At 34.2% G+C, this 22,690-nt stretch overlaps 1 protein-coding gene across 6 annotated transcripts in view; it reads right to left on the bottom strand.

Moving 5' to 3' along the window:
- Positions 1 to 22,690, bottom strand: part of LOC6033655 (apoptosis-resistant E3 ubiquitin protein ligase 1) — a 99,830-nt gene that overhangs the window by 45,942 nt on the left and 31,198 nt on the right. The gene's annotated exons all lie outside the window — the stretch shown is intronic.

Genomic DNA, 22,690 nt, shown 5'->3' on the forward strand with positions numbered 1-22,690 from the left:
TCATTAAATTGATTCAGTTCTATATATTTTTTATAGTTCATATCATAATAATATGCTACATTTCCCATAAAATTATAACATCTGAAAAGTGACAATTTTAAAACAACATTTCCATTTCGGATAATCATGCTCATTCTTCGCGGCAATTAAAAAAAATGCGGCCTTCCAATCACATCACAATTTTAAGGTAATTAAAAAACGATTTTAAAGGCAAAACGTGTTTTTAAATCTGTTTGGACAAGCCACCAAATATGGCTCCCAGGCACATAATATTCAGATAACGGATGTGCGACAAAAGGTCGAAAGATATTAGGTCGAATGGACAAAAAGTCGAATGCCAAAAGGTCGAAGGGACAACATTATCGAATGTTGAAAAAGTGAAACAAAAATCGGTAATATTTTATATGAGTTTTTCCATTCTTCCAAACATGATGAAAAAAAAAACTTTCGACCCTTTGCCCTTTCAACGATTTGTCCGTTCGACCTTTTGTCCATTTTCGATCATTGAATGAACACTTTTTGTTCATTCAAACTTTTGGCATTCGACCTTTTTCATTCGACTTTATCTCTTTCGACCTTTTGTTATTTACTATTTGATTCTTCAGTAAACGTTTCATAATTCGGAATTAAAATATCACAATAATTATTGAAATAACTTTAAGTAACTAAAAAGTGCATCAAATTCTGAAGAACATGAATGTCTTGAAATTAAATCAATGTTTTTGTTTAGAGAAATTAAATATATAGCAATTTCTTACACTTTTTTCTGTTGAAATTTCTTTCAGAATTTACTGAATTAACAATTTTGATATTTCAATGAAAAGAACAAATATATGTGAATAAAATTGGTTCAAAATCGATTGCTTTGAAAAAACAATGACTCCAACTTCTTTGCGGTTTCCACATATTAATATTTGAACAATTCCCTTCATAATGATTTTGAATTTTTCGTGAGATAAAATGTTTAAAATAGACACATTTGTTTTATATACATCCGATACTGACAGGTATTTTTTTCTGAAAGTTTTATTTTTGCAATACAAAAATCTCAGTAAAACCTCACTTTATTTTTCTAGTGACGATATCTCAGGAAATTACCAGTTCGATTTTAAATTTTAGTAATTAAATTTGCCCAATTTTCACTTAAAATAATATCTTTTTCAAACAAGCCATACTGCCTATGATCGCATCAATGTCCCATATGTATTTTCATCACTTTTGAGTTATTGATGCAGGTTGGTTCAAAATCGTGTGCTCTTTCAAAAGAGCCTATAACATCCAGTACTTTAATCTAGAAATCAGGAGGAAATCCAGTTTTTTCGTGAAAACTTAACACGTAGCCTTATGTGTGGGACAAACTTCAAATGCGTTTTTCTCAGCTTGCTGTTTTTGCATATGGGAAATTTTTTGTCAACATGGGCAGCATACATTTTATAAGGACTAAAATTTATTTATCTGTTTTCTTTAAACGGGCCTTCTTATTGGTTTGATGTCTTCCGTAAAGTTCTAGATTATGATAAGAAAAAAAAATAACTCTGAAAAAAACTTTTTTTTTTATAAGCCATCTAAGTCACTTTTTAGAATGGTTCAAAATCTGAAACAGGAGTTTTAACTTAGAAAAACTTAATTTTTTTTGAAAATACGATTTTTTTAGCTATTCATTTTTTATTTGACCATTTAATTTGTAACCGAAAAGTCGTAACCAAGTCTTAAACAAATTTTGAAAACTGTTGAAAATATGAGTTAGGCCATTGCAAAAAAAATGAAAAAAAGGTATTAAAAATTGAAATAACGAGCCATGGTTTCAACATTTGAATGAAAAAAGTGTCTTAAAATGCATTATACACCTGTCCAGTTGTTTTGACATCATTTCTAAGTATTGACGAAAATTTTATTTTTTTGCGATTTTTTTTTTGCTGTGCTGTGCATTGGAATTCCATAAAAATTCAAAACATTTTTAAGCAAGCCCAAACATGCTAAATATGATTATCATTGCAGTAAAATGCATTTTAGATTGTTCTAGTTGATTAGACTAATATTTTCATGGAAATTTTGAAGTTTTTTAAAATTATTTTTTTGCCCCCTGATTTTTCAGACCAATTTTGAAGGGGTGGGGGGGGGAGGGGGCGACATAAACTTTGAAAAATATTTGAAACGGCCTTATTTTAAAAAAAATGTTATAAAAGAAACGGTTTTGGGCAAATATATGTTCAAAATGTTACAAAATTATTAAAAAAAAGGTGCAAAACAATTACAGGTATTTAAAAACAAATTTTGGCGAATTCTGAAAAAAAAGATGAAAATATTCAAGGGAACATCAATTTAAGTTTATCAAATTAATAAAGTTGAATAAAAAACGACAATTTCTCATCAAAATGAGATATAATTTTATTGAGAAAATGGCTTTAATAAGATTTGGAGATACTTCAACGTGTTTTTATTTGAGAAAACTACATAAAAGCTGAATTTCAATGATGGTCGAATTGTCGCTTCTTTTTTATATCATTTAAGGGTTTCCTCTATTGAAAACCAGTAAACCAAGGCTGATTCCCATTCTCCATGGCCCAGTTGCAAACCATCCACAACCCAGAATGAATGTTAACAACAACAACAAGTCCAATTAAAAATGCATTTCCATCGTCCACCACGTGCAGCACAACACATATCGAGGAAAAGAGAGAGAGTTTTCCAAGCGCTTGATCGATATTCACTTATACGCGAGGACGACCCCCCTTATTGAAGCTAATCCTACAATCATTACTGGCTAAGCTGACTCATCCCCACCCATTGACTGAGTGCTTAGTATAACTGTACCTTGGTGAGTGTGTATCTGTATATTGTGATAGGTCAGTTGCCTTGAAACCTTCAAAGTGGGGTTTAGTTTGTTTTGGCTGAGCCGCGGCAACGCTAAACTGTCGATTTTAGGGATGAGTTGAAATGATTTCTAGAGTGGCATTTCAAGAGGTCGTATTTCGTTAATTTTTGTTTAAATTTATCTTTTTGGCTCACGACAGAAGTGACTCAGGTATGCACTTAGCAACAACCCTGACCTTTTCGTGAGCGATTGAGAGTATGTTTCTCACGACTATTGGCATGGGGCATGGAGTGTCTGCCGGTTTGGCCAATGTTCGGCATTCCACTGAGCTGGTACGCTGAGCTGATGGGTTTGGTGAGATATTGACCGTCGTCGTCAAATTCTTCACTGTAGACATTTTGGCTGCGGGAAAAAAAGAGTCTCAAAGATTAAAATCAAACACCTGTATTACTTAAAGTGCAATTTTGTCATGCTTCTTAATCGCTTTAGAATATAGACCACATTTTCAAATTGAACAAGAAGGTGGAGGAAAAGACGGAGCACCAACAACAGGTGTTTGTTGCAACACTACAAAAACATGGCCAGCTTCGACCGTTTGTGCTGGCACTGTTTGGCGCCCGAAAAGGTCGTGTCGTCAACGTGGTGCAAATTACTACCTCGCGCCGGCAACACCGGCTAAAAACGATGCCAAAAACGGCAACGACGATTTGTTTCTCCAAAAGTAGTTTGCCTAAAGTGTTTTATTCGCAGGTTGTAAGTTGGATACCTGCTATGTGCACGGAAAGGTGGTTCAGTGTTTAATTAAATATTATAATGAGAACGTTTTCTTTCAGATTTTGTTAAAAACTGGTCAAGTTTTGCTCAATCATAAACGTTTAATAATGTATTGTGTTCGCAGTATAAAAATACAAGAGAATGATTTTCGTGATGATGATTCAGACACAATCGGATCAAATTGGAGCTTAATCTTGAAAAAGTTCATATTTACTGTACCAACGTAGAAGCAGACTTGTGGTGTTGAATTTTCTATCAAATTTCAAACATTCACAAATTGAAACTGGAGAATTCACAGATCATTTTGGACAAACCCCGGTTTTCGGTATCTAATATAGTTGTAACATAGGTGATTATATAATTATGCATTAGATTCCATTCAATGAAGAATACATGCAATTGTATTATCAAACGTTGTCTTTGAGTTTTTTGAACTTTAAATAATATGTTTTGAAATTTTATCAAGAAACCTTATTAAAAAGACATAGCTTGCTGATTTCGCATAACGGACATTTATTCGAATATGGGCAGCATGGATCCCTAAAATGCATCGAACGCTAGATCGGAAACTAATCAACATGGATCAGCTTCATTCTAATTCTAAAAAGTCACAGAGCACATTTTTTCAAAGTTATCTCACTCTTGAGGATAATTGGTAAAAAAAACAACAAAACAACTACCTGAGAGTTTACAATTATTTTTGGACTTGTGTTTTTTGTTCAGGTATTTTGAGATACACATGGGTGATTCTCCGCCAACGCACACAGCAGTTGCCCGACCCCTCTTCAATTTGCGTTAAACTTTGTCCTACTTTTCACGGTGTGTTTCCTAGAACAAACTTTAGATAAAAATTTTGGCAAGTCTGATATTTGGCACCATGAAAGAAGGGCTTTTTCTCGACATTTTGCGGGGTCCGGTTAAATATTTCGTCGGGAGGTCTAGAGCAATTTTTTTAAAGATTTTTTTTCGCTTTATACGATTTTTCAAAAGTCGATGGAAATCGATAGAATCATGTTCGAAACTATTGGCACTACGCCCCCCGGGGCATGGCCTTCCTCTAACGTGGGATTTCTGCTCCAGCGCCTCTGACGAGACAGGAGAAACATGTTCATATCCATCAAATTTCTTTAAAAGTTTCTAACCCAAATTTACCAAATTTCTAGCTTTCTTTGAAATAACCCCAACATCCAAACTGGAAACCTCAAAACAACAAAATAAAAATCTTTTCTTTGTACAATTTGTCATGAAAATACGGCAACAAATTGCCCGGATACAAATTCGACCTTAAGCCATTGCTAAACTTAGAGTATTTCATTTAAATGCTATTATTACCCATAAAGCTCCCAACATTATTTTTTCAATCCTCTCTAAATTTTTGTATTTTTGTATTTTTGTATTTTTGTATTTTTGTATTTTTGTATTTTTGTATTTTTGTATTTTTGTATTTTTGTATTTTTGTATTTTTGTATTTTTGTATTTTTGTATTTTTGTATTTTTGTATTTTTGTATTTTTGTATTTTTGTATTTTTGTATTTTTGTATTTTTGTATTTTTGTATTTTGTATTTTTGTATTTTTGTATTTTTGTATTTTTGTATTTTTGTATTTTTGTATTTTTGTATTTTTGTATTTTTGTATTTTTGTATTTTTGTATTTTTGTATTTTTGTATTTTTTATTTTTGTATTTTTGTATTTCCGTCTAAGAACAATTTTAAAGGTGACCATACCGCCATTACAAGTTTCATTTTGTTTTCCACTTTTCATGGACTCGTGCCAAAAACACCTCTTTTATTATGCTTCCATTGAGAAATTATCCACCCGTAATTTGTTTGGCCTTTTGATCCCGAAAGGTGCGTCGCCCGTTAACCCCAACTCACTTCCTCTTCCCTCCAGTTTGAAGATGATGATGAAAGGGATTTGTTCTAGTGTTTGTTTAATTTTCTTTCGTTTCATTCGACACTAGAGAGCAACCGATGAACGACGGCGCTGGGTGGCGCGATTAGTGGATGTGGGCCTTAATTTTTACTACTATTAGTGTACTACAAGTTGTTTTCTGTGATGTAGCGTAGGGGGTGAGGGGGGAGCTCAAGGTGCCAAAGAAAATTCTCTCAGCTAATAAATCAAGTCACGTTTTCGGGGCAAACAACTGTTTGCGAGCGTGGAGGTGGTGCGAATTGCATGATTAAGACACATTCATTTTTAAACGATAGTCCGTGCTTTTACGGAGCGTGCTACAATTCGACAATTAATTGGAAACATGTTAGCTAGGAGATGTTATAATTAGCGTGCCGTGTTTAGAAAATTGAATTTCCAAACCAATTCTTCGATTGATTGAGTGCTGACATGACAAATTCACATCACTTTGATGGAGCCGCACGATACTTCAACTTTTCACCTCAGCAACAGAAGCAATCGAAGTCGGCGTGGCGCCACGTTGTCTCCTCAATTAACAAGTCCCAGTTGGGCGCCAAGATAAGAAGCGTCACGTGAAAGGTCAAACGGTGATGAGGACGACAACAATAGTGGGGTTGCTATCAAAATTCTACATTTTCAACGACGCTGCTATTTGAAGGTTAAGGCCGGTAATTTATCCCCTTTGCTAACGATGAAGTGGCACGAATTTACTCACTTAATCGTCACTCTCTTCCACGTTTAATCCAAGCTGAAATACGGTGCAAAAGTGCACCGATTTCATGACTAGATAAGATCCTTCTGTTATTTATTCGAAGCTCGTTGCAATAGTTGATTTCCCCTTTGACCTTGAAATGTTTTTCTTCTTTCCCCCTTTTCCTTATCAATTTGTATTTACTGATGAGTTTCGCTTTCCACCCCTCCCTTCCCCCTCCCAAATCTTGATTACTTTTCCCATTTCCAAGACCCCCCCCCCCCTGCGTTGGTACCATTTTCTTTTTTTCTGACGGAAAAGTGCCACCCGATAAGCATAATTTCCGCTCTGCTCTCTCTCGGCTTGAAATCGAGTCCTTTTTTGGCTGTGGAGTGTGAGAAAGCTCGCGTCACTTCGATGGGATGGTGACACGGCATAGTAGGCGGCGCCCGGCGGCGCGCTGCTAAAGGTGACGGCCAAAATATGATATTGCCGGAGGGTTACCAGGGTTGGATTTTGGATTGTCTTTGAAATTTTTATAAGTTTCTTTGGTGATTTGTTAGAAGCATTTTTCTCAATTTGTGCATTCCTGTTTATTTCAAAATAATATTTTTTTATTTTATTTCATAGCAACCCAATATGTGACAAAAAAAAAGTTTTGATACTTTGGCTCAAATCGCAAGGAAGATACAGATTCAGCAGGCAAAATTAAATGGAAAACGTTTAGTTGAATTTTTTTCGAATTTAGATAGGGTGGTTCCATACACTATTCCCTCGTAAATACGACATTTTCAAATATAGATTTCCCGAGTAACTGACGGAATCTAGGAAACTATTTGTCCGATTATCAATATTGAAATTGAAACTTTTGTAAAATTTTCTGATCTTACATTTAAAACAATTTCAAGATTTTAAAACCAAGCATTACTTTGGTAAAGCTCAACAAATAAATAATTATCCTGATTTTTTAGCTCATTTTTCATCGTCAGTTGAAAATTACAGGATAATAAGGTAACACTTCGAAGAATTTATTGTCATCGATTCGAATTCTTCGTGAGGCTGTATCTCAGAAACTAATTGCCCGAAAATGCAGCGATAAACTTGTTAGAAAATTCCTCAGCTTTACAAAAATATTGGTTTTCATGGTGCATTTCTTTCAAGAAGCATTTTCTTATGCAGAAAAATAATACATCTCGCCAGATGTATTTTTTAGTCCTCTAAAACATATAAAAAATTCGAATAACAAAAAATACATATTTTTGGAAATTTGACTTTTAGTAATAAAAAGTTAAATAAAAAAATCGTTTTTTTCCTTGTGATTTTTTTTTAGAAATGTCCTAATCACAACCAACAACTTTGCTGAAGACACCAAATCGATCAGATAATTCCTTCTCAAGAAACAGAATTTCATACATTTACATACCCATTTTGTATGGACAGCCCCCAAAATTGCATAAAGACATGTATGGAAAAACTGTTAAATCAAAATGACTTCTTGTGACGTAGGGAATGCATGGACAAAGCTTCATCCAAATCAAAAAATGAAAATTAAAAAATCGTGAAAAAAAATGCAAAGTTGATAAGAAATACTCAGTGATGCTAGCGACAAAATCAGTCGTAGAAGGCGTAGATTGCGAGATACAACGTGGGTATCTTCAACAAAGTTGCTTGGATTGACATACCCTACAACTTTTTAAAAGAGATTAAAAATCCCAAAAATATTGCTGGAAACATAGATTGAAAATAATCGTTAACCACCCTAATTCTAAACAAAGCCTTAAGTTGTCCCTTCCAATTTTTTCTTCTGCTCCAATACTTCAATTTTTTTCGAAAAATCAATTTTCCACTTAATTTTACGATCTGGACCCTTGTGCAATGTCCAAAACAGATAATTGTAGAGAATTATCTCAGCTTTTCAAATATTTTGTTGAAGTTATAGACGAGAATAACACTATTTAAAATAAAAATTAGCCTGAAAACTGTCTAAAACTCCTGAACAATGAATTTAATCAAATTTTACAAAAAGTACTTTTTAATCCCAAATTGATAATACTTCCTAAATATAAACGAAATATTACAAAAAATGAACGCAAGTAATTTTTTAAGATCTTTCTGCTAAAAAGGACTTAAAATGAATATTTGAGCCTACGATGGGTCAAAATATTATTACTCTTCTCTTTGAAAAGTGCCAGCGACAAAATTGGGCGAAAAGTTCATCGCCCGGAGATCGCGAGTTGGCGCGAGCGAATGAACACCGCGAAAAAAGATTCGGGGGTGCATTGGGGTTAAATGATTATTTCGTTATTCGATTTAATTAGAAAATAATTATTTTTTCGTAAATATCGCTACTTTGATGCGATGTAATTAATTTTTACAGTAAATTAGGCATTGTTACATCAAATTTGACCTTTCAATCGCACTAGAATGGCCAAATTTTAAAACAACAATGTTTGCCAATTTGACCATTTTACCCCAAATTCCCCTTGTAGAACAAAAGAAAAGTTCATCCGCGGACTGTCAGCAGCGCGCTGTTTTGTTTGCTAGATCAACATTTGGAAATGTCGAACGTTGAAGGAAATCGCTCAAAAAAATGGAAATTAACCGATTTCAAATGTTTTGGCCGCAAATGAAAGGTAAGGGTGGCTAATTTTTGATTCCGATCTGTAAAACTTGCTCTGGCGAGGGTTCTGGGCACTGCTGCAATCGATTTTAACGGCGGGTTGCTTCCGGTTGCATTTGATTTGCGGAGAAGGTTTTTCAATCCATCAGGGGCTTATTGGGGGCAACAGTTTCGGTAATCCGGAACTTCTGGTAAGTTTAATATTTGCAGTGTTTAGCATGAAAAACAAACATAGACTAACCACTTTTTTTTCGAAAAATCATAACTCCTCGACATTTTAACCGATTCCAATTGTCTTATACGCAGAGCCGTACCTAGGGTCTACGGCGCCCTTGGCGAAGCATCAATTTGGCGCCCCTCCAAATTTTTCATCATTTTGATATGTTTACTTAAATTTTCAGCGATTGCTTCAAAGAGTTTTAATAATATAATGGTAATTGATTGAATAAATATAACAGCTAAAAAATCCAACCACAATTTATTTCTTTGAAGAATATTCAAATTAATGTTTTATTATTTTTAAACCATTTCAATCAATTTATATCTTTCCAATACAGATAGGTTGTAACGAAAAGGTGCTTTAGGATTAATGTTGACTGAAAATAGCAGAGTGTTGTTTTATCGTTTTAATAGAATTTGATCTGACCTAGCTTAAATTTCATTGTATCAGCATTTTCCTGCATTCCTGAAAAAATAGTTTAACTGATTAGAAAATGGACTCCTTTTCAAACTTGTTTTTGGGTGGATTCCTTTTGAAACTATTTTTTTTTTCAATTTATTTTTGAAAACAATATTTCTCTTCTCTGTGACTGTGTTTTTTGATTGATATAAAATTCCTAAAATTTGTTTTTTGAAAATTCATAGCTTCAAACAAAGGCAATTAGTTTTTACCTTTTTAACACATTGAAATTTTTTGTGTTTTTTTTTCGACATCTAAAGTTTCTTAAAATTTTGTATAAAACCATTACACTCAAATAGAGGGTGACGAGCGGGAATTCCCGGCAAATCGACCATTTTTGGACCTCTCGATTCCCGGGAAATTTGGTCGAAGCAAATTTATATAAACAAATAAAAAAAAAATTGAAAATTCGAAATTGTTCAGAACATTGGGTATTGGGTGTTCAATGTAAGATGTTCAAGTTCGAATGAACCAATGCTTCTCTTATCTTCTAATTCAGAAAGTGTAAATTTTAACTTATTAAAAATTCCAATAACTATAATTGGGAAAACTTAAAATAATGTGGACCCCAAAATTAACCTTAAAGCATACTTAGCAGTTAGCCACAAGAAGAATGTCTAATTTTTTTTATATTTTTGTTTATTATCTCTAAGAGTATAATTTTCATATCCTCTTTCAAGCATAGCAATTCTTATAATCCATTTTTTTTATTCTTATTATTTTAATTTCGCTGTATCAAGGTAATTTCCTTTTTGATGTCATGGAGTACTTTTGTGTTTCGCTTTAACCTCAATATTAAATTATATCTTTAAAAAAAACTCTGGAAATCTTTGTAAAGTCCGCCAAATGTGAACATTCGGGTTTTCCGGATCACTATTTCTTCAATGCATATTTACAGTTTTAAAAAGAAAAATATTAAAATTGTTGTTTTGAGTCGCTATTTATTATATTGTAAAATCCTGATACTGGGAAATTATATATTAGCTATTTTGTTATTTCACAAAAATCTAATAACAAGTTCATACAACAAGTTCATCATCAGAAAAAAATCAAGAAGTAGATCATAGTTCCCAAAAATAATGAGGCTACTAATTAACGTTTCATTAAATAAGCATGAATAAATCGTAACTGAATTCATTAAATAGAAATACATTTATAACTTTTCTTTATACATTACTGGCACTATTGGCATAGTTATAAACACTATCAGGTCCCGGGAATTCCCGGGAAATTTCCAAATTCAACTCTCGATTCCCGAGAAATTGAAAATCTCGAGAATAGTCACCCTCTACACACAAAGCTTTTAGAACCGTTTGTGTGAATGTGAAAATTTAGGCGAAATTACACTGGATAGCCCAACACATGGAATCCATGAAATAAAAAAAATGTATGTGAAAGATAAGCAACTTTATCCATTCCATTAAAACATAACAAAACAAAAATTTTCAAGAAAAATGTTACTAACATTCTTCAAATTATTGACCCTAGAAGCAAAATTAAGTAGAACTTTGTGTTTTCCCAAAAAATATTGCTGTTTTTGGAGTTGGAATTTTGCTTTGGTTTAAATTCTAATGAGTCCGCGATAATGGTGTTTCTGCAAATCAAAATTATACAAGAAATTGTATAATATTTTACTTTTACGACTAAAAAGTTGGTGGGCATGCCAATCTATGCAACTTTGTCGAAGACACCCAAATTTTACTTTTTCACTCTTGCTACAAGCAATTGAATACAAGCAGCAGAATATAATATATTTAGAGCAATTTATGTGCTCTTAAAAAACCAACATTTTTATGTTGAAAAAAATAAAATATTTTGCTAGAAATTTAACAAAGTCAAAGCATTTTTTGTGTTAGAAATATTCAATTTAAACACTTCAGTATTTCGAAAATGTAGGCCAATCTCAACGCACAAGTTTGCATTTAAAACGATAAAAATATCTCAAATGCCATTTTCTTTAAACTTGAAATATCTTATTCTTTTTATTTCAGATTTTCAATAGAAATGTGTAAATTTCAGTTAAATAGCTGATTATATAAAAAAAATACTTCAAAACATAAAAAAGCTTGATGGTTCCTGATGCTGGAAAAAATGGTGAAATTTAAATTGAATTTTATATACTGTAGTTGGAATATAAAATCTCTAGCTATTTCAAAGAATTGTTATAAAACCCTGAAATTTTTGCCACTTGAGCGCCCCTTTGGTAAATGAATTGAGAGAATTTAATTTTAAATTTAATTCTGGTACAATTATTGAAATAGTTGATTTTGGCGCCCCAAGTGTTATAAGTAATATTTGTAATATTCCGACCAAGATTATCGAGTTATTTTGTAGTCCTACTTTAAAATTTCTCGCCCCTTTTGTTCTGAATACCTTTCTAGGATTTTATAATAACATGACAAATTTGTACAATCATCGTTTTCGGCGCCCCCCAAGGGCTGGCGCCCTTGGCGGTCGCCAACTGCGCCAACCCCTAGGTACGGCGCTGCTTATACGCAAATGAAAGGTGATAAGTTAGCCTTTCAAAGAAAAATAGTAAAAAGTTTCAAAAATCTAGCCTAACATATGAAAATGGCGTATGAAACTTTAAAATGCCGTTTTGACGGTGTCTGGACCAAAGAGCCTATGTCTGGAAATATTTTTATCGGATTCCCCGGACATTTTTACATAACATACTGAAAAATGGGAGGAGTTCATTAACAGGATTCCAAGATATGATTTTTTGAAAATAAAATCCGTGTTTTTTGACGTTCCGCGCGCAAAAACTGGAGAATGACGAATTTGGCCAAAAATCATCTTTTTTCACTAAAACTGCGATAACTTTAAAATTTCAACGATGACATGTCTGGGTACCAAAAGTTACGTCTTTTAATTAAAACAATTTTGATCCCCAAACATCTATAGGTCATCGCTGAAATTTTAAAGTTATCGCAGTTTTAGTGAAAAAGTTGATTTTTTGCCAATTTCGGCATTCTCCGGTTTTTGCGCGGAGCGTCAAAAACACGGATTTTATTTTCAAAAATCATATCTCGAATCCTGTTAGGGACCATCCATATACCACGTGGACAATTTAGGGAGGGAGGTTTGGCGATTGTTCATGCTCCATACAAAAAGTTTTTTTGTATGGTCAATTGTTCACGAGGGGAGGGGGTTTGGGTTTTCCAAAAAAGTGTCCACGTAGTTTGTGGATGGTCCCTTAATGAACTCCTCCCATTTTTTGGTTTGTTACGTAAAATGTCCGGGAAATCCGCTAAAAATATTTCCAGACATAAGCTCTTTGGTTCAGACACCGTCAAAACGGCATTTTAAAGTTTCATACGCCCTTTTCATATGTTAGGCTAGATTTTTGAAACTTCTTACTATTTTTCTTATCACCAACTTATCACCTTTCATTTGCGTATAAGACAATTGAAATCGGTTAAAATGGCGAGGAGTTATGATTTTTCGAAAAAAATGGTTTTTGCGAAAATCGACGAAAATTTCCATTTTTCAGACCACCCTAATACGGCGTAGGTCACCCTAATGGCCAAATAAAAAAATACGGGCCGAATTATTTCGGCCAGGGAACCCTCAGAAAAATTTTGAGCCCGATCCGAGCACTTTTGTTTTTTCCATGCTGTTTTCGTGGGGAATTGCTGCCTATAGGCTTCCATTGATCACGCATGATCTCAGGGGGTACCGGAAAACAAACCCCGTAATGGCGGGCAATAGGGTCCAAAAGCCCTAAGTCAATTGTTATGTTCAACGGTAAAAAACAGATTAAAAACCATCTCTGATCACTTTTTTTATTTAAATGCAAAAAATAGGACAGGACAACATTTTTTTTATGAATCCACTAAGGTCCGCGTAGAACGAGCTGTGAAGTAGGACCTTTTTGTCAAGAAGGGCCACGATTTTTTTTTCAAATTTCGATTTAAAAATCGATTTTAAATCTTTCTCGGTCGTACAAAGTGTCATAGTACTCAGAAATATAAGCTTTATCGTTGTGAACAATAATATCACAAATTTAAGCTTCACTTTAGGACCCAATTGAAACATATCAAACGAAATATTTGAAACCAAACCTGCACAACAACATACAAACAGAAAAATGAGGCGTTATTTTGTATTCAATAGTCTAAGTTTGTTTTTCATGCTAAACACTGCAAATATTAAACTTACCAGAAGTTCCGGATTACCGAAACTGTTGCCCCCAATAAGCCCCTGATGGATTGAAAAACCTTCTCCGCAAATTAAATGCAACCGGAAGCAACCCGCCGTTAAAATCGATTGCAGCAGTGCCCAGAACCCTCGCAAGAACAAGTTTTACAGATCGGAATCAAAAATTAGCCACCCTTACCTTTCATTTGAGGCCAAAACATTTGAAATCGGTTAATTTCCATTTATTGAGCGATTTCCTTTAACGTTCGATATTTCCAAATGTTGATCTAGCAAACAAAACAGCGTGCTGCTGACAGTTCGCGGATGAACTTTTCTTTTGTTCTACAAGGGGAATTGGGGGTAAAAAGGTCAAATTGGCAAACATTGTTGTTTTAAAATTTGGCCATTCTAGTGCGATTGAATGGTCAAATTTGATGTAACAATGCCTAATTTACTGTAAAAATTAATTACATCGCATCAAAGTAGCGATATGTACGAAAAAATAATTATTTTCTAATTAAACCGAATAACGAAATAATCATTTAACCCCAATGCACCCCCGAATCTTTTTTCGCGGTGTTCATTCGCTCGCGCCAACTCGCGATCTCCGGGCGATGAACTTTTCGCCCAATTTTGTCGCTGGCACTTTTCAATGAGAAGAGTAATATAATCTTAAAATGTTATCCTTGGTCAATTGATGAACTTCATCCTAGTAACCCTAACCGTTCCGCTCACTTTTACATTGCTTTCGCTGTGTCGCCCGCGGTATTATTAGTTTGTTGGCCTGCTTTGTTATGCTCTCACCCATCGCGACCGCCCTCTCGCGGTCATGGCCTCCCAAGGATGGAGAGAACTTTTTTTTCGGGGTGCTAGTGCCATCCATTAAATATGTTTGACAGTTTGTGTGTGTGTGTTTGTGTTTGGTTCGTGCATCAATGTTGTTTACCACGTCCTTCGGCCCTCACTTATCGGTAACCATTATACCTCCTTTGCTCCCTGCTCGTAATGGCACTTTATGTTGGCTTTTGTCGTTCGTGTTTCTTGTTCTTTTTTTGCTCTCCCTCTTCTTGCTTACCACATTTCCCTAAACGGCCATAAACGATTTTCCGCGTGCTCTACGCTCCCTTTGGCGGTGAGCCGACCATTTCGATGTGGTGTAACCGTTTAATGATGCAAAACACGTCCGAAATGGGGTCTTTTCTAGCTGAGTGATGAATAAACGCGACGGGATTCTCGTCATCATCAATTTTAAAGTTTGAAACAAAAAAAGCTTGATCGAGTAGCCTGGCCAACGTCAAAGTCAGCCTACTTGGATGCGCTCGGAAGTATCCTAATGGTTGTCAAGTGCCAATTCAGTCTGTTGACGCCAAGTGGTGCTCTCGAGATTCTTGAGTAGATTCACTTCTCAACTGAAGCAGGAAAAACAATGAGGCATGTTTTTGATCAGATTATTTCTTGTTACATTTCCTAGAAGCCAACGTGAAACGGTTGATCCCGCGCAATGATGAGTGAAGAGTCGGCTCGGAAAATCTGACAACCATTTGCGCCGAGAGCGTTTATTATTGCAAATAAGTTTCATCATGTTTACAAAGTGGAAATTATCTTTTTATTAGTCCGTTTCGATGGTCGGGTCTTAGACCTGTGAAGTAGCGCAAAATGCTCCGAACGATCCGAGAACGGATTAAATTGTTTATTCATACTGGCACGACTTTTATCCACGGCCAAAGCTGGCTTTTCATCCCGCAACGGCGATGGTTGATTTTGGTTTTGGCTTAATAAAGATGTTAGTTTCGCGTTGTAAACAAAGCTGGCTTTGGAAACTGTAACCTTGACAGCCGCGACTCCCGCAAGACTCAATCGTGGCAGGCCACGTGCACTATCTGGCAATCGATAAATGCACGTTGCCAAATGCATCCAAACTCAAACACAAGAATGTTGTCTGGTCATGGAGTCACGATAAAACACGGGTCTCGGGCGATAAATATTTGTCCAATGATACGGCTGCAAGAGAGAGGCGTGTGCATGTTTGCCGCACAAAACACCAAAACAAACACGCTGGCAGTTGAGCTCGCGACAAAAGTTGTAAACATTGCGCAGCCAAGTAGGCGACGATCAGAAATCGATTCTCGCTGTGATGAATCGCCTCTGCTTTGATTTTGAACTTGGGCAAATTTTCACGATAAATTCCTCCGTTGGAAAGCTAAACAAGATTTCTCTGCAACGCGGCCACATCCGGAAAAGTCGTGAGATGTAGCAATCGCACGCCGCCGGGTAGCATCCGGGCGAAACTGAAATCTCATCGAACATACACAGTCAGTGTGTGGTGTAAACAAGTTGTTAAAATAATCGATTTTATTGGTTACTCAATCGGGACGGGCTGTGTTTGTGCCCCCTCATTTTCATGGGTGGTTTTAGTTGTGAAATCTAGCTGTGAAGATTGCGATTTGTTGGATTTTTTTTATTGACGTGTAGATAATGTTTGATATTTTTTTTTAATCTTGTGATGCTCTTGATATCAAAATTAAATATCAAAAAATCAATAACTTGTTTCTTTAAAAAAAAAGTATCAAAAATTCGTCACTTATGTGCTATGTTGTGACACATCCTTTCTTTTGTCACAAGATAGCACACAAGCAACGAATTGCTTAGATATTTGCTGTGAACATTTTACGTTGCACTTAAAATCCTCAATTGTCATTTTTCATTTACTGCATGCCAAATAATAATGTTTTATTTTTTTATTTTTCTGATGTCATTAAAATCATTATTATTTAAAAGATGTTAGAGAGCAACAACCAAACATTTTTTTATGTTTTTGAAACAGTTTTTTAAAAGTTACTAAAACGTGCAAACAGTTTTCTTAAGTAAAGTGTCTGTAAGGATTTTTTTCATAAGCCAGATATATTCTATAATAAAGCCATATTTTCTCCAGAGGGTAATTTCGACATTTTTCAACAAAACATATTTATTCGATCATATTTTTAGCATTTAAAATAATCTACATCACAGCAAAATAATATAGTAATAATATAGTGATTTGTATGTACAAATAGATGATGATAACAGCCTACTTTGATCGTATCAAATACGTAGGTAAACTATTATTTAAAAAAAAAATAAAAAAAATTTGAAATGCATTTTACACTAGTTCAGTTGTTTTGCAATCATTAGTTTTCAAAAAATCTAAGATCTGACAAAAACAAAAATTGTATCGAAAAAAAGATTTTACATCGAAAATTTTCAAAAAATCTTAAGATTTTTTAATAAACCCAAACATGCAAAAAATGATTTTAAACGCAGAAGAATGTATTTTAATTTGATTTCAGCTGGTTGCACTTGAATTTTCATTGAAATTTTGAAGTTTATTGTAAAAAAAATTTTTTGCCCCCTGTTTTTTTCGGGCCAATTTTGAAGGTGGGGGTGACAAATACTTTTAAAAATATTTGTACCAGCCGAATCAACAACTCAAATTTGACTGGGATCGGGATGAAATGGGATCCTACTACTAAAATTTAATGTATAAAAAATAAAATAAAAAATACGAAAACTTTTTTTTTGTTTGGATTCGATTATCCGAAGTCTCATACAAACCTTCGGATAATCGAAACTTCGAGTAATCGAGGCTTCGGATAATCGAGTCTAGACTGTATTGGTATCAGCACAATAAACAATGGAATTTTTTTCCTATATTTATGTGTACAATACTAACTTTTTTTAAACATCGTATTTTTTACAACAATTTCTGGTTCAATGTTAAAGCTAACATTTGGTGTTGCATTATTAAATTTTTCTCCATTTAAAGTATTTTTAACATTTTCAAATAAGGACATTTACCAAAAGGTTTAACACAATTATTTTGGCATTCTAGATGCCAAAATAGAATTAATTGAAAAGTCAATAATATTAATACATAAAGAATCTATATCTCAGCAACCAGTAACTCGATAAAAAGTATCTAAGAAAAATTGTATGACTGTTAATGAGAATGTTTCTTAATTGAAATTCTTTTTAAAAGAAATTTCAAGAAAAAAGTGTTTTTAACTTTATGGAAAAATGAGTCAATTAATTTTTTAATGCTAATTTGATCTTGCATCAAATGAAAAACCATACAATATTGCAAAAGTTTTTTTTTATTTTCACATTGAAAATTGGAGCAATAATTTCTGAAATATCATCAGTTAAAAATTGTGGGTTAATTAGGTAACATTAAAAAAAACATTTTCATCGATTCGATTTCTTCGTAAGGCTGTACCTCAGAAATTTATTGCTAGATTTTGAAAATTCCTGAGATAGCGTTTTTTTGTGAAATTTTCTCTGCTCCTCAAAAAGTTTTTTTTATTGACGTTGAGATTTTCTTTAAAAAATGTTATAAATTGTTTTCGAAAAATCGAAACTCATCTTTTAAAACGATTTTAGCTCTCTGACGAGAAATTATCGGTTATTAGTTGAGAAATCTAGCCTAACATTTTAAAAGATCGTGTGCCCGAGCAGACGGAAATAACGTGTGAATAGCATTTTTTGTTATTTAAAAATACTAGGTCAATAACATTTTATGTTTTTTTACCAAGTTTTGTTATTCGTCGTTATGATTTTTTTGTTATTGGATTGTTATTGTAATAACAGACTAATAACATTTGTAGTTATTCTTCGAACAAATCTTTGTTATTAGTTTTTGTTATTTTAACAACTAATCCGATCATCTCAAACAGTTTGAGGTATTCTTCTATAATAAAAAATGTTATTTTTAAGTTGTTTTGGCTTTCAAAAAATGAATTTTTGCAATTCCGTCGTGAAACTACTTACTTTTCCTGTCATTCTGGAACGACGAAATAGCCTACTTTTCTGTACCAAAAATAACAAAATCGAATAACAACACTTTTCAAAATAAATGCTGAAAAGTTCTACTTTTCAGCACTCAAATGGGTGCTGAAAAGTTGAACTTTTCAGCACCTGTTTCGAAAAGTAACACTTTTCAACATTTTTTTGATTTAGACGATTTATTGACAAAATACATAAAAATTTGACATAAAATTTCACTCAGTGTGTGTTTTTTGGAATTGCAAAAAATGTTGTATGGAACTCGTTGCAAAACTTGATTTTTTTCAGCACTCTTCGTTTTATCCAACTCGGTGAACCTCGTTGGATAAATGTACGACTCGTGCTGAAAAAATCCTCTTTTTGCAACTTGTTGCATAAACTACTATCTCAAGATGATTCTATAACACTTTTTGTGATTTTTACAGTATTTGTTATTGAAATGACATGCATTTTGTTATTACTGTCTGCCCGGGTGGAATCTAAAAGGTCAAAAGGTTTAGTTCTGAAGTATAATAAAAACATCTTTAAATTTTGTATTTTTTTTTTATTTTCACAGAGAATTTATTGCTCATTGGCAAATTTCATTGCAAAATCATAAACTTGTGAACCAAAAGTTTATATTTTGCGCTATTATTGAAATCGCTCACTCACGGATGTCCTTGTGGGCCTGCTTATCTGGTAAACACGCTCACAAATTATGGCCCCAGCCAAAATGGCGCCTCGGGGTCGTGCTCGTGACAGTGAAATTATCATGCTGTTTTTTTTCTCTTCAAAATGGCTTCCACACTTTTTGTCAATCAGTCGCAAAAACTTTTTCCCCCCAAAAACTACCAATTAGTCGCAAGTGCAGAAAAGCTCGTTCCGGCAAATACCCTTCCAGACAATATGCACTCAATTTGTCATAATACTTTAGCACTTTAAGCAACAAGACGCAAAGAAAAGTAAAATTGGCAAAGAACCGTAAAATGCAGCAAAGCAAACTTGGGGCCCGGTCTTATTTTGGCAGGCAGAGCCCTTTTTTGGCAGGGGGGGAGAAAATAAATACTTTTGTGTGTGGAATGATTTATTGGCAAACAAGGAATGGCTTTTTGCAGCAGGCTCTGTGAGCACTGTCGGAGCTGGTGGCGCCGCCACCCGGGCCAAAGGGCGAAACTTCTTTCTGTCACTGAACTTGAACACGAACAAGTGCTGCGGTGTTGCCAGCTGGGAAGCGGAACAAAAAAAAATACGAACTCGTGACACGCGAAAAAGAAAACTTTTTCAAGTTCAAAAACATTTCCTAGTTTTGCGTTGAAGTCTTTGGGAGCGACGAAAAAAAAAGGTTGGCACAAGTGTGGCAAGTTGACCCAATTTTGGCCAGTGGCGTCGTGGCGTCGGTGTCACCCTTAAGAGAGTGAACCTTTGACCTTAAGCGATGTTGACGTCGGCGTCACACGTGGGCAGAATCGAAGCCGGACACGTGTTGGAAATATTTTGCGCTTTTCTTTTTGCGCGGGTCGATTACGATTTATGATCCTGTGCCAATGTCAATGAAGCGATTGAGGGGGTGTAGTGGGGGGAGTTTACGACCTTTTTTGTCTCGGCTCAGTTTCATCTACGTCGTGGCTGTTTTATCTGCGATATCCGGACGAAAGCACTGAATTAGGCGCCACCAGCAGCCTGGCAGATGACAATATTTTTCATGCATACATAATTTTGTTATTTTTTTCGCTCAACTCGCATAAAATGTGTGCGATTTTATGTGACAGATAGTGTCACCATGCCGAAAATTTAATCTAGTAGTGTGCGATAATCTGCCGAAAAGCTTTGGACATCGTAGCAGGCACTGACAGTCGGACTGTCTTTGGGGGAAAACGTTTTATGATTGGTTTATTGTCACTTGGGGAAGGCTAGCAAGATGGCATTTCATTTTGAGGAAAACACTTTTTATGATGCTGTCAGCATTGGCTTCTTGTTGGACTATTTGAAGCGTGATCGTAGCAGGGAGACCCATTTCGATGATGAAATTTATTTTGAACAGTCGAAAAAAAAAATTAATGGAAGAAAATTGTGAAAAAATAATTTTTCTTTTTGAAATATTTGTGGCGGCAAAAAAAAATGAATGTAAAACGCAAACTTTGTGTACTCTAAATAATTCAAAAAATAATTTAGCAATAAATATTCATTCATACTTGTTTTTCGTTTGCAATTTTGATGCGGCATATTTTTTTCCCCAGCAAAAATACTCATTTGCATTCAAATTCCAACCAACTCGGTTCCATTTCAGCTCAACTACTTCCTTTTTCTGCCCGCAAGATGGCAGCCCAGTTTTGGATGTTTTCCTGCACGCCACTATTTACTGTCCGCAAACACACACACACACAATTGCGGGGTGAAAATTTCCACCACGAAAGAAAAATAACCTAGCCGTTGCGCTTATCTATGCCGGGCAAATCTTGCTTTCCACAGTAGCACACCTAGTAGGCTATATGCTAGTAGTGCAACATTTCATGCAACGCCGCCGCATCGCAGAGAAAATAATAAAAAAAAAAACGAACTGACCTACTATGATGGCACGCCGGTGAAACAGATAAAACTGTCAAACAATTAGTCAAAAAAGTAAAAATGGACTCGCTCCTGCACGAAAAACTGTCAAGGAAAAAGACATAAAAATGTCAGTAAATAAAATTCGTCCTGTTTTTTGTGACGGCTGTAATGACCGTTTTGTCCTTTGCTTTACGCTATCTTTATCCTTTCGGGGTTGTTTTTTTTTTACTTTTTTATTGTTATTGATTCGAAGAATCATTCCGGTCGCGCAAGCGACCAGTTCGCCTGCCAACCGCTGATTAAAAGTTGACGTTTTCTTCATTTTACGACACACACAAATTCACAAAAAAAGATAAAACTTTTTCCTTCCGTTTCACCGCCGCCATCTACGATCGTGATAAATATTTTAGTTTTGACATTTACTAAAAGAAAAAAATCGGACTCTTGGATGTCACTCGAAAGAAAAAAGAACGCCTCGCTATTGATAGGTTCGAATCAATAATCCACTAAATTGGGTGGCACGTTACGTGACTTGGTTGTTCGAGGGGCGCCCTCTGGATTTTTCCATCTCTAAACGGCACTCGGAGATTACTGCCCCGAAATTCCCACCAGAAATAGTCCATAAGTTTGGCAGGGTTATGGGTTCGGTGCACAGTTAAAAAAAGTGTAGGAAAGGGATGTTGAAAATTGAAGGTTGTAACTCAAGTTTTATTTTTGTGTATATCAAAACGTGGTGTAATTTTACCTCAAATCTAGAACAAGCGCTGAAATTTACATAACTCTCTGTGTTATTCTACATTATACACATTTTTTTTTTAGTACGTGATATTAAATATGAAAAATCAAACTTTTTCATTAATAAAAAATATGAATATTGAAATAACAAGCCAAAGTTTAAACATTTGCATGAAAAAAGTGTTTTAAAATGCATTTTACACTAGTTCAGTTGTTTTGCAATTATTAAGAAAATGTAAAATCATTAAGAAAATGGAAAATTTTCAAAAATTCAAGAGATTTTTTAATCATCCCAAATAGCTAAAAATGATTCTAAACGCAGGGAAATGCATTTTAAATTGTTTTCAACTGATTGCACTTAAATTTTCATTGAAATATTGAAGTTTTTTGAAAATATTTTTTTTTACCCCCCGATTTTTCGGGCAACAAAAACTTTAAATAAAATTTGTACCATTTTTCTTGAAATACTGATTTATTTTACAAAATGTTGCGTTTTTAATTTTTTTAATGTTTGCTCAAAAATTTATATGGCATATCACGAAATATTTTATCTTGCACAGTTTTTGTGTCACAAATGAAACTTTTGTGAAATTTTGGAATTAAGATTAACATTTTAAAATTTTGTAAAGTGTTATACCATTTTAAAAGTTTAAACTTGATTCTAAAATATCTAAATATTTTTTCTTGGAAATGTCAGTAAATTTTACAAAAATAAACTTTACTAACAAAATTTTAACTTTAAATAGCCTGTATCGTAGTAGCCAGCAGCAGTCCGATGATCAAAGTAAAAAAAAATGTGGGAAATTTTCTCAACATTAGCTTTTTTTGCAGGTCTGCTTTACCTTCGTAAATATCTTGAAATTACAAAAATACACAAACGAGTTATTCAACAGTTTTGGTTTAATTTTCAATGCCGAAAAATATTACTTCTATGAAATTTTTGTTCTTTTCATTTATAAAATAAAAATTTTACTCTTGAT

This window comes from Culex quinquefasciatus, chromosome 2 (genome assembly GCF_015732765.1).
Source record: "Culex quinquefasciatus strain JHB chromosome 2, VPISU_Cqui_1.0_pri_paternal, whole genome shotgun sequence".
Lineage (NCBI taxonomy): Eukaryota > Metazoa > Arthropoda > Insecta > Diptera > Culicidae > Culex > Culex quinquefasciatus.